This window comes from Narcine bancroftii, chromosome 4 (genome assembly GCF_036971445.1).
Source record: "Narcine bancroftii isolate sNarBan1 chromosome 4, sNarBan1.hap1, whole genome shotgun sequence".
Lineage (NCBI taxonomy): Eukaryota > Metazoa > Chordata > Chondrichthyes > Torpediniformes > Narcinidae > Narcine > Narcine bancroftii.
The window spans coordinates 72,334,437-72,350,002 of NC_091472.1; positions in this window are offsets into that span (position 1 = coordinate 72,334,437).

A 15,566-nucleotide genomic window follows, 5' to 3' on the forward strand; every position below is an offset into this window, starting at 1 on the left:
GTTTCAGGAATCCATTCTGTAAAAAAAAACAAATTGGATCTTGCTTTACCACACCTTCTTTAAGACCTACTACCTGAATGTTGTTTTTCCTACTGAAATTTTCCAATATCCACTTTTTGCTGTAACATTTGATTCTCCATAGTTAAGGCAGTGGTAGTATCTTCCATTGTAATTACTCTATCTTCTACAAACACACAAAGATCAGCGTGTACAGAACCGTTGTCATACCCACGCTCCTGTTCGGCTCCGAATCATGGATCCTCTACCAGCATCACCTACGGCTCCTAGAATGCTTCCATCAGCGCTGTCTCCTCCTCCATCCTCAACATTTATTGGAGTGACTTCATCACCAACATCGAAGTACTTGAGCTGGCAGAGTCCGCAAGCATCGAATCCACGCTGCTGAAGATCCAACTGCGCTGGGTGGGTCACGTCTCCAGAATGGAGGACCATCGCCTTCCCAAGACCGTGTTATATGGCGAGCTCTCCACTGGCCACCGAGACAGAGATGCACCAAAGAAGAGGTACAAGGACTGCTTAAAGAAATCTCTTGGTGCCTGCCACGTTGACCACCACCAGTGGGCTGATATCTCCTCCAACCGTGCACCTTGGCGCCTCACAGTTCGGCGGGCAGCAACCTCATTTGAAGAAGACCGCAGAGCCCACCTCACTGACAAAATAAAAAGGAGGAAAAACCCAACACCCAACCCCAACCAACCAATTTTCCCTTGCAACTGCTGCAACCATGCCTGCCTGTCCCGCATCGGACTTGTCAGTCACCAACGAGCCTGCAGCAGACGTGGACATACCCCTCCATAAATCTTCGTCCGCGAAGCCAAGCCAAAGAAAGAAGAAGAAGACATGTTGCATATCTTCCTGCATTTTTTCCACTAATTTATCCAATTTTTTCTTTCATTTTATTGACAGCCTCCAAAACTTTGTTCATTTCTCCCTTTATTATTCCTTGGAATTCTGATAATAACTCAATATTAGATATGTCTTTAGCTTTACATTTCATTCTACTTCAAAAATGTTAACTTTTTTTGTTACCTCCTCTTCCTGCTGTTGGTCTTCTTCCTGATCTTCATCCTCTTTGCTGCTGGATGCTTGTGAGCCTGAGTCTTCCTCTGACAGTGTCGCTGAAAACCCCCATTGTTCACGCATGGGAACGTCACTTCTGGTTACTTCTTCAGCACCATCTCTCCATTGTTGTGGGAGAGCAACAGAAGGCCCCTAAAGTGGATCACTCACCCAGGAGGCAGCTCGAGCACTAGCTCCCTGCTGCTCACCAGTGGTAGGCTTCAATTCTATTCTTGTCTTCTCTTCACACCAGGCTCCAAGTAAGGCTGCAGCTATTTTCTCTTTCTTTGAAGACATGTCTTAGAGTTATTGTAGATATATTAAAATGTCCTTAAGTAACTTTTAATTGCTTGAAACATTACTTATTTTAACTTTTTTTACAACTGTCCCAGGAGGGTTAGGTTTCACGACCTCACCCTACGGCATCATGTGATGTCCCCCTTGACTTGGCCTAGTTTTAACAATATAACTGCCAGACTTGTCTTAGATAAAATTGTGATGGAAATGACCTCTTCAGTCTAAAGTCACAGATGTTTCTGGCTTTTACATAGTACTTAAGGAGACTAAATCCTAATGATTACAGTGCTATTGTGCTAAGTGAATGATTTCAGAATTGTCTAGAATTTGAACAGGCAACAATGAAATGCTGGAATCTGAACAGCAGCAAATTGTATTACACAACTTCAGCATTGTAGAGTCACGATCTTATGAATGTTCTGAGCTTGACCTGCTTGACTGGACTCGAACCACCAGGATTTACTTTTACCTGGTGCAGAGAGTGAGAAAAACTGCCTGACTCCTTGGAGGTTTAGCAGTGTCCAGGTGAAGGGTAGTCCTTGAGCTTATACCCCAGAATAAGTTTAAATAGTGTGACAGAGTATTTAGAGGTGTTTTGGGAAAGATAATTAGAGCAGGTTGCACACAAACATTTTAAAACACAGAATATTTGCAGGACTTTTGCAGAGTCGTTTTTGCAAAAAGAGCAACAAAGTTGCAGCCTACAGCTTGCCTGGGAGAGCATGTGATTTTTGCAGGCAGAGAGAGAACAGTTTTGCTCTCAAAGAGGGAGGGTGTGAAACAGAGAGAAAGGAGACAGAAATCACTTCCAGAAGGACAAAGCTGGCAAATGTTTGGAAGACTGCCTGATCAAAGGAGAAGACTGGCTGTCTGAAAGGTGACCTGAAAGAAAGAGGATCATCTGGAGAACCCTGAAGGGAGCAAGTTTCATCAGCAAGACTGATTAAACGTGTGTGAGTCGGCCGAGTGATGTCTCTTGCACGAGCCTGCTGTAGTGCCTGGTGGCCTAGAGACATGCCCGCACAGTCGAAGGTGCTCCCAGACATGCATGGTGCGATGCATGTCTGGGAGCTGCTAGAAAAAGTGTGGACTGTGGGGGGACCAGGACGGCTGTTGATGGGGATGCAGACCCACAGCCGCACTGGATGTTTTACTACAAGTGCAGGTGAAGAGGAAGGAAGTCCTGCCTTGTTGGAACCAAGACAGGAGGAATTTAACCTGGGGGCTGTGGTCAAAGAAGTTATGCCCCAAGGGGGAGTAGAAGAGTCTGGATTTGATTCTGTGTTTACTATTTTGGAAGGGATTGCTCATCAGATGGACAATATGTCACTGCAGATGTCTACACAATTAAATCAAGGATTTATGGAAATGAAAGTTAAAATGAATAATATGTGTGAAGAAATGTTATCTGTGAAGAATGATATGAATGTGGTTAAAATTGATGTCAATAGATGTTTGAAAGCAGTGAATACTGTACAGGATCATTTTTTTTAAATTGAAGAGGCTTTTCATGATTGTAAGGACCAAGTGGAATGAAATAGAGAAAAAATGGAAAAAGTAGAAGATTCTTTTGTGGGTTGGAAGATCCAGAAAAGAGAATTGTTGAGGAAGATCGATTCTTTGGAAAATCAAGGTCAGAGGAATAATGTAAAAAAAAGTAGTTCTTCCAGAAGGTATTGAAGGTTCAAATCCAGTGAAATTTTTTAAGAACTGGATTCTTGATGTGCTGGGAAGTGAATTTTTCTGGATGGTTCGGAATTGGATCGGGCACATAGGGCATTGAGGAAGAGGCCCGTTCCGGGCCAACCACCACGAGCAGTTTTGATTCGGTGTTTGAGATATCAGGACAGAGAGATGATATTGTGGATTGCTGTTCAAAAGGCTCGACAAAATAGCAATAGAGTGTTTTGCTACACTGATTTAAGTCAAGAAATCATTAAGAAGCGTAGAGAATTTAATTCAACTAAAGAAGTGTTGTGGAGAAAGAGTTATAAATTTGCCTTCCATTATCCTGCTGTATTGAAAGTTTTTTATGGAAATTATCAGTCAATTTTTTGAGAATGATCATGATGTATTAATCTTTGCTAATTCATTGCCAGATTTATGAGGAGGTGGTCAGTCACTGTCATCGTCACCTAAAAGGAGGGTATTTGATAAACGGAAAGGATATGGGAAGAATGGAAAGAAGGTCGATCTGACACAGATTCTGCTTGATATTGAAGATCCGGAGCAGTCATTGGGATTGGAATTGTTGGGTTGAATATGTTTGATTAATAATTCAGGAACAGTTTGGGAGGGGATGGATGGCACTGAAACTTTTGATAGTCATCTTCTACTAGTTGTTTTTACCACACCCAGATTTTTGGGGAATTATTACATAATTGTAGTTTGGGTGAAGAAATTTTTTTTACTTTATTGGCTTTTTAAAATAAATATAAGGTTTTTTTGTATTTTATTTAGAAGGTTTTTTTTAGCAAGGGTAGCAATATTTTGTAGTAGTGAAAAGTGTGTATATTTTTAAGCTAAAGAAATGTCTAATTTGAATTTTGAAACTTTTAATGTACAGGGATTGAATAATCCAATTAAGTGTAAATGTGTATTGGCTTGAAAAGTGAAAGTTGATATTGCTTTTTTACAAGAAATACATTTGACAGAAAAAGAACTTTTAAAATTGAAGAGAGATTGGATCAGGTATGTGTTTGCTTCTTCATTTAATTCTAAGGCACGGGGTATGGTGATTTTGATTCGTAAGAAAATACCATTTGAGTTGGAATCATTTACGGAGATTTTTGAGGTTTTGATGGTGAATTGTAAAATTTTTGCTGAACCGTGGTCATTGTTGAATGTTTATGCACCTAAGGTGGATGATGATCGATTTATATCTGAGGCTTTTCTAACATTAAATCAGGAAAATTAAAATATTTTGATTGGAGGGGATTTTAATTGTGTTTTGGATCCAATATTAGATAAATCTCCAAAAAGTATTAGGAAATCAAAGATGGCAGTATAAATGGGATCTTTGATGAAAGATTTGAATTTAGATGAAATTTGGAGGAGAATAAATCCGACAGAAAAGGACTTTTCTTTTTATTCATCCATGCATGATTCATTTTCTAGAATAGATTTGTTTTTGATTTCGGCACATCTACAAGCTAGAGTTGTGCAGGCAGAATGGAGGACCATCGCCTTCCCAAGATCGTGTTATATGGCGAGCTCTCCACTGGCCACCGTGACAGAGGTGCACCAAAGAAGAGGTACAAGGACTGCCTAAAGAAATCTCTTGGTGCCTGCCACATTGACCACCGCCAGTGGGCTGATATCGCCTCAAACCGTGCATCTTGGCGCCTCACAGTTTGGCGGGAAGCAACCTCCTTTGAAGAAGACCGCAGAGCCCACCTCACTGACAAAAGGCAAAGGAGGAAAAACCCAACACCCAACCCCAACCAACCAATTTTCCCCTGCAGCCGCTGCAACCGTGTCTGCCTGTCCCGCATCGGACTTGTCAGCCACAAACGAGCCTGCAGCTGACGTGGACTTTTACCCCCTCCATAAATCTTCGTCCGCGAAGCCAAGCCAAAGAAGAAAAAAAATATATAAAGTAGGATTATATCTGATCATTCTATGCTGTTTATATCTTGTGTTGGTTCAGAAGTTATGCAATCAACTTATCGGTGGAGATTTAATGTAATGTTATAGAAGAAGCCGGAGTTTATTACTTTTGTTAAGGAACAGATTGCTTTGTTTTTGGCTGAAAATACTAATTCAGTACGTAGTAATTTTATATTGTGGGACGCTTTGAAAGCATATTTACATGGTCAACTTATTAGTTATTCTACGAAAGTTAAAAAGCAGTATTTGGCAGAAAGTCTAGCTTTGGAAGAGCAAATTACTAAGTTGGAAAAAGAATTTTAAAAGAAGGTTACAGAGGATAAGAAAGCAGGATTAGCTAAGTTGAAATTACATTATAATACTTTACAAGCATATCAGTCTGAGTGTTTAATCCAAAGATCTAAACAACGTTACTATGAGTTAGTTGAGAGGGCTCATAAGGTATTAGCTTGGCACGACATTAGGCAGGCAAACCAGCCCCACATGTTACACACGTGGCGGGGCAGCCAGCCAAAATTGTGCGGTCGGGGGTTTCTCACTGACCTCGGAACCAGGCTCAGAAGCCCGCGGTCTGCAGCCCATGTGATGCCCGGCGACGTCAGGGCCCCTGGCGCAGTTCTCAGCCAGGTCCAGGCTGGGAGTATAAGACCAGCCAGGCAGATCTCAATATACGAGTTTTGCTTACTGAACTCAACCCTTTTGGTTGTGAGATCATTCAGTAAGCAGAGTAGCCACTGCTACATTGGTGACCCCGACAGGTTCAAACACCTTTGAACCCGATATGAACGACTCTTAAGTCAGCGCTATCGCCATCAAGCTTCCTGACTTCTGGGTTCAGGAACCTGAGACCTGGCTCAGTTTCACCTCTGCCAGATTTCATCAGATACGACCAAGTTTTATCAAGTGGTCGCCAGCCTGGACTAGGCCACTGGCAAATGAGTGCTGCACCTCGTTCAGCACCCACCCGCGGAAGATAAGTATGGGACCATCGAATAGGTGCTCACCGGCTTCCTCGGCCTCTCCAGGTGTCAGCGTGCTGCTCGGATGCTGCACCTCGACGCCTTGGGAGACAGAACTCCAATCACATTGATGGATGAGATGCTCACACTCATGGGCGATCACACCAACTGCCCACTCTTCGAGCGCATCTTTCTTGACCATATGCCCGAAGACATCCAGCTGTTACTGTCCCAGGAGAGTTTCGACGACCCTAGGAAGGTCAGTCAAAAGGCTCAAGAGCTATGGCTTGAATGATTCCCGGAGGGCTCAGCAGTTGAGCAAGTTACGAGTCCCGGCCATGACCACGCCAAGCCTTCCTCTAGCACTTTGGAGGAACACTCGGCCCCTGCAGGGGCCTCAAAGAGCAAAGCCGGAAGCAAGCCATCCACTTCAGGCCTCTGCTTCTTACACCAGCACTGGGGAGCCAAGGCTCGGAAGTGTCGTCGGCCCTGCTTGTACCAGGGAAATGAGAAGGCCAGCCGCTGTTAATGGCTGCAGTGGCTGACTAAGAACACAGCCTTCTCTACCTGCGGGATGCAATCAGCAGCCGAAGCTTCTTCGTCGACACCGGGGCCCAGAGCAGCGTCATCCCAGCCACAGCCATAGAGTCCTGGAACCAGCCTTGAGGACTTCCTCTCCGGGCAGCCAATTCGATGGAGATTCAAACGTATGGTAACAAGACCATCCACTTCCAGATTGCCCAGCAGAATTTCATGTGGAGATTCACTGTTTAGTCCCTGCCAACCTCCATTCTAGGTGTCGACTTCCTCCTTGCCCACAGACTCCTGGTCGACCCCCAAGGTAGGCGATTTGTCGATGCCTGTACCTTCCAGTCCATTTGCCTCAACACCTCCCACACAGAGCAGCCGCAGATGGCCATGGTCAACGCACCCAAGGACGAGTTTCAGTGCATCCTGGATGAATTCCCGTCCCTCCTCAAGCTGCAGTTCTCCGCTGTATCACCACGCCACAGGGTGTTTCATTATATCCCCACCCAAGGCCCGCTGGTCCATGCCAAGACACACCGGTTCCCGCCAGATAAGCTCCAGATAACAAAAGAGGAGTTCTCACATCTGCAGGAACTGGGGATCATTCGACACTCTGAGCGTCCTTGGGCCTCGCTGCTCCACCTGGCCCGAAAGCCTCCTGGTGCCCCTGTGGAGATTATCAACGGCTTAACGACACGACAGTACCTGACCGTTACCCCACCCCTCACTTTCAGGACTTTACGGCCAACCAGCATGGCGCGAGGGTGTTCTCCAAGGTCAACCTGATGCATGGGTAAATCCCGGTGCACCTTGAGGACATCCCCAAAACGGCCATCATCACCCCCTTTCACTTGTTCGAATTTCTACACGTGCCTTTCGGGCTCAAGAATGCTGCCCAGACCTTTCAACGCCTCATGGATACAGTGGGCAGGGATTTTAATTTCGTGTTCATTTATCTGGATGACATTCTTGTCGCCAGCAGAGACCGAACACAACACAAGTCTCACCTGCACACCCTCTTCCGACTGGCCAACTTTGGCCTAATGATCAACCCGGCCAAATGCCAGTTCGGGAAAGAGTCCATGCAGTTCCTGGGCCGTACCATCATGGCCGAAAGAGATACACCAATTGCTACGAAGGTCACTGCAATCAGAGAGTTCCCACACCTGGACAACCGCAAGGGGCTACAGGAGTTCGCGGGTATGGTCAATTTCTATAACTGCTTCATTCCAGGCGCTGCACGCATCATGCAGCTGCTATTTGCCCTCATCGTGGCCAAAGACAAGATATTCGTCTGGACTCCAGACATGGAAGTTGCCCTGGCGAAGGCCACCCTGCTCGTCCACCCATGCACTGACCTTCATATGGTGCTCTCCATCAATGTCTCTGCCACCGCCGTCATTGCCATCCTGGAGCAGCAGGTTAATGGACAGTGGAAACCACTGGCATTCTTTAACCGACTTCTTTGTCCGCCAGAGCGCAAGTATAGTGCTTTCGACCATGAGTTGCTGGGTCATTACTTCGCTGTGGGTCATTTTCGCTATTTCTTGGAGGGGAGGCCTTTCACCATTTTAACCAACCACAAACCCCCTCACTCAGGTGCTCACTATGGCTAGAGATCCCTGTCGGCCCGCCAACAGCATCACCTGTCCTTTGTGTCGGAGTTCACCACCGACATTCGACACAAGGCGGCGAAAGACAACGTGGTCACCAACATGCTCTCCCGACCGGCCATTTGCTCGCTGACACCCGGCCTAGACTACGACCAGCTTGCCCGGGATCAGAAGTCCGACAAGGAGATGCAGGCCTTCAGGACCACCATCACGGGCCTACGGTTCCAGGACCTCCCGACTCCTCTTGGTGATGATATTGTCCTGTGCAATGTCTCCATTGGGAGTCGAGCTGCATCACACAACGGTCACCTACAGGCCAATGGACTGGTCGAGCGATTGCACCGCCACCTTAAGTCGGCACTTATGGGCCGCCTCACCGGCCCTGACTGGGTGGATGAGCTACCTTGGGTACTCCTGGGCATCCGCTCAACACCCAAAGAAGACCTGCAGGCATCATCATTCAAGCTGGTCTATGGTGCACCGCTAGCCCTGCCCAGTGAGTTTATCAATGCACCTCACAACCGGCAACAGTCACTGCACGGTTTACTTCCCCGCCTCTGGGCCTTGTTGGACTCCTTCACACCCCCACCACCGCCCAGACATGGCACACAGACCTCTTACATCCCCAATGAGCTGTATTCCACAGAGTATGTTTTTATCAGGCGAGGCCCTGCCACAGCACCCCTTCAAAGACCGAATGAAGGGCCGTACAGAGTCATCCAGCATTCAGGATCCACCTTCACGCTGGACATTGGTGGTAAGAGGGAACTGTTTACTGTGGATAGATTAAAGCCATCACACCTCGAACCCAACGAGCCAGTGGTTCCTGCTCAACCCAAGAAGCAAGGCCGCCCAGCAAAAAAGGACATTGGTGCCGGTTCTTGGGGGGGGGGGGGATGCTGTGTGGCGGCACGCCATTAGGCAGGCGAACCGGCCCCACGTGTCATGCATGCGGTGGGGCAGTTGGCCAAAATGGTGACCTCATCACCAGTCTCAGAAGCCCACGCTCTGCGGCCCACATGAATCCGCGGTGATGTCAGGGTCTGCGGTGATGTCAGGGCCCCCGGCGCGGTTCTCAGCCAGGTCCAGGCTGGGAGTATAAGACCAGCCAGGCAGACCTCAATAAATGAGTTTTGCTCACTAAACTCAACCCTTTTGATTGTGAGAGCATTCAGTAAGCAGAGTAGCCGCCGCTACACTGTTAAAAATAATTCAATAATAAGTACTTATTAAGTAATGAGTTAAAGTTTAATTCAGTTTTCTTGCTCAAATATAATCAAAAACGACTTTTGTTTAAGTAACTCTGTGTGGTGGTGCATATCTATTGATGCTGGTTTTTGGGGTCCTCTGGACTCTGTAACAATAAAAATTTCATTAAACACTTTATTGAAATTGCATTGAAGTGATTGAATGTAACGTTCACGTACTCTCCCTGTTGTAAAGTGAAGTGCATCCAGAATCACTTTGGTGCCCTTGTTTCGTTCATCTGCTAACAAATGATAATCTATTTCAGGTTTTTTTTTTGCATGGAACGGAAATTAAGGGTTATGATAAAAATGCAGGTAGATGGAGTGACTAAAATTGTGGAGCAGGTTCAACAAGCCAGATGGTTTACTGCTCCTTTTTCCTTCTGTTCTTGTGTTGAGTTATAATCCAATTTTAGTCTGCACTCCATTGCTGTCCTCTCACTTATTGAGATATCTGTATTGCTCATTCTCATCCCTTGTGAATGTACCTTTAATATTTATAAACCTCTCCACTTCACTCTTTCTTTGTTCAGATTCTATTCACATAGTTCCATTTAATTGTAAAGATGGTTCATTGCAAGAAATTGGAAACTTCCCCACGGACTATTTTTTTCAGTTGAGAACATCTGCTCTTGCCCATCAGTACTCTTTAACAGCCTGCCACTGAACTATTCTGCTGAGAGGTTGGATGTGGAACGATTTTTAGAGTTCTTGTTATGCATCTTCAGGTTGGCTTCACATTTGAAGGCTTGGGTGCAAATTTAGTTCCTAATGCTTAATTTGCAATGATAACCAAATATTTCCTTGTCAGGAATTAAAATTCTTGTCATTCCATCATGTCAATTCCATACTGGAAGTGCTGCAAGAAGTGTTCTTGTGTTCTGGCTTGTCCTTTGTGAAGTAGGCATCCGCGGCCTTGTTCTTTGAAGCTGGCCATCTCCAATTTGTGTGTCATTCAGGCAAGAAATGCTGATGTCAAAATGTTTAAATTCCCTACCATGAGGAACAATGTTCAGGACAGACACAGAGCTGACAATGAGGATCCTGACATTACAGGTCCACACTATGAAGGAGGATGGCTATGGTGAATTGTTTAATATAGGATGTCCTTGACTGAGGTTGTGCCAGAGCCAAGCAATCCATGCTCTACCAACCTCTCCTGGCAGTTTGACATCGTCCAGCCATGTAATATTGCATTTCACATCCAGCAAGCATTCAGCTAGATTGATAAAATTGTACAAATTTAATGGGAATCTGTTCGACCTTCCCCACCACTTCAAAATCAAGGTCACTTCAACCTCTATCATCGAGCTGCAGCACACAGATAGCACTTGCACATGTTCGTACTCAGGTTGTGCTCGGTCATTCACTGAAATGTATGGGAGAATTGCCTTTCTGTAAAGATCTATAAAGCATAGGTCTTCAACCTATTCCTGTTGCACAAGCCCCAACAATAAAGGTCCATAATGCAAACCAAATCTGTGGGGGAGGTGTCAATGAAATCTCACCCACTCCTCGTCCAATTCCCATTATCTAGTGTGGCACCACAAACTTAGACCATCACCAGAAAGAAGTGCTCATCAATTAAAGCTTTAAAATTGACACCAAATTCATGATCTACAAGTAGCACTCTCTTGCATACTTAAGATACAGGTGCTACCTACAGAAGGTACCTTGGGCCTCTGATAAACAACCTACAACTATATCAGCCAAGACCCAAAATCCATTAATAGTAAGCAAATTAATGGCACTGTTCTCTCCCAGGTAATAACTCCAGCAAGAGGACTATCCATACACTCAACAAGTTCACAGGCCATTTCATTTATTTGTCAAGATATAGGCCCTCTACTCCATTCTCTGTCACGGCAAGGGATTCCTGAAAATTTTGAGAACATTTTAAATGTTTAAATTTAGACACACAGCATGGTTACAGGCCCTTCCAGCCCATGTTTCCCCTGCCCCCCCCCCAACCACTTAAATACTCCTATTAACCTACAACCCTTACATTTTGAAAGGTGGGGAGAAACTGGAGCACTCAGAGAAACTCCACGCAGACACGGGTAGAATCTATAAACTCCTTACAGACAGCACCTGATTTGAACCCAGGTTGCTGGTGCAGTAATAGCATTGCACTAACTGTGTAGCCCCCAGAAATTCTCAAATCATCCTTTAAAAGAGAATGCAATCTTCTTATTTGCTCCCTCACTTTAAAAAAAGGGGTCAGTATCTGGAAATTCACTAACTTCCTCATACCAACTCGAGGCATGTTGCCAAGCAGAGGGTCTAAACAACCCCACCCCTTCCCTGTCCACATCTGTCCCAGCTGACTGAAACTGCAGATCCCACATCAATGTTATCAGAACTGGAGTAGAAACTGAAGTATGCCATCATCTCTCTTGGTCATTGGGAGGGTGTGAGGTTGCCTCAGAAGAAATGTATTAGACCTATTGTTACAAGATCAAACCAGCAACCTCGAATAAGGCATATCACTCAGGAGTAAAGATGAACAATTACTTTTAACAAAAAATTCACCTTCAAACTTTAATTCAAAATCCCCCCTTTTATAACAATCCCTACTGGTTACTATGCAAATCTCTATAACAGTGTAAAATTAATAAATTCCCCAGCCTAAATATAACCTATGTAATTAAAGTCTAAGCTACACTTCCAACCAGCCCACTGAAAAACTTAGACACAAAACACACAAGACTCACAAAACTTTGATCTCAACTGAAGCAAAGATCATAAACAAAATTCAGTTTGTTTGGTAAACTGAAGCCAAAAGATCTTTGAATGAGAGAGAGTTGTCTTGTGTTACTTCCAGAGAGAGGAACAACTGGCTACATCCGGATCCTTATGGCTGCCTTTTTGAAATCCCAACATTCTAAACTGTCCTCCAGTCCATGACTCATGCACTGGGCCTTCTTCCACTCCACAGCACCCCCAGTGATGGTTTATCGTCCAAGTCCAGAAATTCTAAAAAATTTTCTGTACATGTTCAGTCCGTCTCCCACTTTCTCAGCAGTCCACCTTCACCTTGGCTCTTTAAGGCAAACTGTCACTTTTTATCATAAAACCACACAACACATAGGCCAATACACAACACAGAACTCTGTAACACTATAGAATATTACAGCACAGAAACATGCCCCTTTGGCTCTTTTAATCTGTGCTGAACCATTTATTTTTGCCTAGTCCCACTGACTTGCACACAGTCCATAGCCCTTCATAATGCCCCCATCCATGTAATTGTCCAAATTCTTCTTAAATGATAAAATTGAACTCACATTCGCCACTTAAATTGGCAACTCAATCCACATTCGCACCATTCTCTGTGTGAAGAAGTTCCCCCTAAACTTTCCCCTTTCACTCTTAACCCATGTCCTCTGGTTTGTATCTCACCTACCCTCAGTAGAAAAATACTTAACTGCATTTACTCTGTCTATCCCCCTCATAATTTTAAATACCTCCATCAAATATCCCCTCATTCATCTACGCTCCTGGGAATAAAGTCCTAACCTGTTTAATCTTTCCCTGTAACTCAGTTCCTGAAGTCCGGGCAACATCCTAGTAAATATTCTCTGCACTCTTTCTATCTTATTGATATCTTTCCTGTAGTTAGGTGTCCAAAACTGCACAAAATACTCCAAATTTGGCCTCATTAATGTCTTGTACAACTTTGCCATAACATCCCAACTCCTGTAATTAATACCTTGATTAATGAAGGCCAATATGCCAAAAGCTCACATTTGCAACTTAAACAAAAATTCTTTTCAGTTCAGAACACAATATAATTTCCAAAAAATTCCTGGCAAGAACTTTAAATCAGATCTCCAGTTATTTAATTTCAAGTTTATTATAATCTGATTGCACAAGTACAACCTGACTAAACAGTGTCCTCCGGGTGTTCAGTGCAAAACATGGAGATACACAACCAAACATAACACATACAGACACACAATGCTTATACATGTCAAATATACGTAAATAAAATTAAATATAGTTTCATAAATATGAGAGTCTCAGATGGTTAGTGTGAATAGTTCCTTTGGTCGGTCAGCATTTTCACTGCCCATGGGAAGATTTAAATTGCATTCAGCAAAATGAAAGGCAGATCATTTTAACCAAATGTTTGGCAACTTTCCTATCTCCCTGCAATACATGTAAATATTTAACTACAGTATATTTTAGATGGTCTGAATAAAGATTTAAGTGGATTTCACCAAGGAATATATCCAAACAGTAAATCATATTAAGTGTCATGTGATGCACTTAAGCGCATCATAGTTTTGATCATTGTGCAATTATGCAGGAAATATTATGAACCACTCACACATAACCCAATTTTTATATCAAGTAAATATCAAAGATTCATGGGTACTGGAAATGCAAAGCAAATGCAGAAGCCATTTGAAAGGCCGGGACCTAAAAAGTATTCAGATTACTTGTGCAAAAACGTAAGCTGCTGCTAAGCTTCTCGTGTAACATTTTTCACAATAAGAGCCAATATCTCAGTCATTATTTCTCAACCTTTGTCTGTGAGTGTGCTGTGCACCAATTGGCTGTCTTGATCACCTCTTGACATCAATAACTTAATGGAAAAAGGGGCTGTGAGAGCAAGCACCTGTCTTCATTGGCAGGATAGCAGTGGAGAGGGTTAGTTCCTGGGAACCCACATATTGAATGACTCTGGAGCCAACACGCCAATGCTCCTACTTTCAAAGAAGTCTGAGAAGTGTGATGTAATATTTGTAGATGTATTTGGGAGATAAATTGGTAAAATTAGAGAAGGTTACATACATACACACAATTTAAAACAGATCTTATTTGAAGTACTGAAGAATTCATATTCGGTGACTTAACAGAAACTATGGAGAATGCTATGCATATTTTGCAAGTATGTGCTAATTGAAATGATGTCATGAAATGAATGGACTAGAGACAGGTTGTCTGTGTTGATCATTTTTACAAGACTTCTGGCCTTTCTGCAAAGAGGTCACTCCTTAGTTCTTGTTTACCTAAAAACAACAGATGGGACAGAAGACTAACTCTTATTGTTTGCTAGAGAAGGAGGGTGGTTTTGCAAGTGAGAGAGAGAGAGAGAGTGAGTGAACAGTCACAGCTGAAATAAGCAGAAAAAGCTGGTTAGAACTGAAACAGAAATTCCAGAGTGGCAGATGGCTGGAGGTGCTATCTGTCTGATGTTTCTCTTGGAATAAGGAGAACAGAAAGGAACTCTGTGATAGCCTGAAAGAAAGAGGTTATCATCTGGAGAACCCTGATGGGGCAAGTTTCATCAGCAAGACATTGAAGTAAGTAATGGTGGTACCTCAGTTGTGGAAATCCTGAAACAAAAAATCTTTCTGAAACCTACAAAGAACCTTCCTGAGCAGTAAACATTTACCGTTCGAGCACCAAAGCCTGGTGAACTTTATACATATTAAATTATGTGCACAGTATAAGAATTGCCTGCAACTAGAAAACTTGGAAGAATGAGAAGTGAGATTGAACTGTGAACCAAAGAACTTTTCTTAAATTTACAGACATTACATACATGTGTGCTTAGAATTAGAGGGGGGTTAAGTTGAGTTAGTTAACTTAATAGAGATAAGTTAAAGTTTGATTATGTTTTCATGTTTAAAGATAATTAAAAACAACTTTTGTTTAAGTAACTACTTGTCTTGGTGAATGTCTATTGCTGCTGGGTTTTGGGGTCTTAACAGGAGATTTGACATTTCAGTGAATTTTCTTAGAGAACTTCTGCAGATGGACTGCTTGCATCATGGCCTTCATTCAAAACTTAAATGCCCAAGATTGATGAAAGCTGCAGAAAGAGGCAAACTGTCATGGGATCTGACTGCCATTGACTGAAGATGTGCATCTGTGTGAAATGGTGCCTCAAGAAGCAGCTAACATCATAAAGGAAATCCTTCACCCTGGTCACAACATATTCTTATTGCTATCTTCAGGAAAAAGGTCCAGAAGCCTGAAATACAACATCTAATTTCTAATTTCAAATTTTCAGATTTATTGAAAGAGTGCATACATGACATCATAAACACCCTGAGATTCTATTTCCTGCAGGCGAGGCAGAATTACCACTTAATTAGTAATTTTTTTTAAACTACACAAAGTACACATGTAAACAAATAAAGAAATGTAAACATTTCTTCACTATGCCATGTGTTGCCATACCAGATGTATGCATGCGATCCAGTGAACATTGAGAGTTC